This window comes from Sinocyclocheilus rhinocerous, unplaced genomic scaffold (assembly GCF_001515625.1).
Source record: "Sinocyclocheilus rhinocerous isolate Xijiao unplaced genomic scaffold, SAMN03320098_v1.1 scaffold3283, whole genome shotgun sequence".
Taxonomy (NCBI): Eukaryota; Metazoa; Chordata; class Actinopteri; order Cypriniformes; family Cyprinidae; genus Sinocyclocheilus; species Sinocyclocheilus rhinocerous.
In genome coordinates this window covers 306,417-308,579 of record NW_015650698.1, presented here as the reverse complement: position 1 = coordinate 308,579, position 2,163 = coordinate 306,417, and the positions used below count along the sequence as shown (strand labels likewise).

The window sequence follows — 2,163 nt, the reverse complement described above, 5'->3', positions numbered from 1 at the left end:
CAAACACTCACACTCACACACACACACACACTCTCTCTCACACACACACACACACACACACTCACACACACACTCACTCACACTCACACTCACACTCACACACACACACGTATATCACACAGTTTTACAATAAACTTAATGTGATGCATGTGTCATACATAAATGAAAAATTCACCTTTAACCTGGATTAATAAATGCTGTAAAACTGTTATGTAATGATACCCAATGCATTAATGTTAACAAACTGAACGCGTTGCTGTTATACTAAAGTTTGAAGCTGCATTTATTTGGTCAAAAATACAGTAAAAATTGTGAAATATTATTGCAATTTAAAATAACTGTTTTCTATGTGAATATCTGTTAAACTGTCATTTATTTCTGTGATCAAAGCTGTATTTTCAGCATCATTACTCCAGTCTTCAGTGTCACATGATCTTCAGAAATCAGTATAATATGCTGATTTGCTGCTCAAGAAACATTTCTGATTATTATCAATGTTGAACACAGTTGTGCGGCACAATATCTTTGTAGAAACTGTGATGCATTTTATTTTTCAGGATTCACAGATGAATAGAAAGTTCCAAAGAACAGCATTTATTTGAAATAGAAAGCTTTTGTATAACATTATAAACATCTTTACTGTCCCTTCTGCTTCTGTGTCTGGATTTGTCCCGTGTGAGTAAAGGCACTGATCTCTGCTCATGATCAGACGTGTTATCAGTCCTGTATTAGTCACTCGCTATCATTAAGAGCAAACAAACAGATAAACAACAGATCAATAATGTTGTAAACATGACCTGAAGCTCAGGTGTGACATTTACAGTCATCTGACGCTGATTCTTATTGTTCAGTATTTAGTCAAGTGTACTGCAAAAAAACAAAAAAAGAGTTTGTTTACAAATATTGAAACGTTCTTAAATCCAGATACATCTACTTGAAACACAAAATGACTTAAAGGAAATTGTTTTCTATAAAATTGATCAAAATTTGGTTTTTGCTTTTAAAACAAGAAAAAAATAAGCCAATGTGGCCAGAAAAAAACCCTGCTCAATTTAAAGAGAAAACATTTATTTTTCTGTCCCCATTAGCAGATATTTGTGTATAACATAATTACTTAATTTTGATATTTTTTCAGAAAGCAAGACTTTAAATCTTGTCATTTTGCCATTTATACACACACACACACACACACACACAATTTTTTATTATTTTTAAAAATAAAAAATGATTGATGATATATATAAAACACTTATTAAAATGATAAAAAATTATATATATATTCCAAAATGTTTCATATATATAAATTTTTTGCCGTGTATAATGACTCTAACGACTCTATATAAATGATTGCTGTCTCTGTGATTTCCTGTATTTTATGTCTCTCTCCACACTCTTTCTGCTCATGCAATAAAATTATTACAAATCAAACAGCATCATCAAACATGATAATGTATCGTCATCATAAATAAAGCACCTGAGTGTGTTATACAAGAGCTGACTGCTTCACGTCAGAGTTTTTTCCGTGATAATCATGTTACGCATGACTTATTTCATGACTTAAACGTGACATTCCTAATCAACTGAAACGTGTTAATGTGCCGAACAGCATCTCATCTTGTGTAAGAGTTTCAGACAAGTGCACAAGTTTCTCGAGAACATCTTCATCTGACGGCTGAGCTGTTCAAACGCCGTCCATCATTCATCACATCTCAAATCCCAGCGTGAGCCGCTGCTCAGTTATTATTTAGCATGTTGGACTTCAGTACTGTGGTATGGAATGCATATGGATTTATGACGCTATAGGGAGTATCTGTCAGATAAAACGCTCTTGAGCTGTAAACCCAGCCTTGTAAAGTCATTAAGCCTCAGTTTGATCGCTGTCAGGCCTGCATGATCACAACAGTTTCCATGCAGGAAATAAAGCTTTATTATGGTTTTTTTTTAGATTGTAATCAATGTTTATTATAGTAACACTGATGTGCTGTTATAGTTTTTGTTAATATTTTTAATAATATTTTATTTTTGATATTTTCAGATTTCACTTTAATTTTAGTTAAAGTTTTAGTAATTTTGTCATTTTAATTAGATTTTCTACCATTCAAAATTTTGGGGTCTATAAGATTTATATACTGTATATATATATATATATATATATATATATGA

At 31.9% G+C, this 2,163-nt stretch overlaps 1 protein-coding gene across 1 annotated transcript in view; it reads right to left on the bottom strand.

Annotated features, from left to right (window-relative positions):
- Positions 1–2,163, bottom strand: part of LOC107712286 (sodium-dependent neutral amino acid transporter B(0)AT1-like) — a 26,572-nt gene that overhangs the window by 21,676 nt on the left and 2,733 nt on the right. The gene's annotated exons all lie outside the window — the stretch shown is intronic.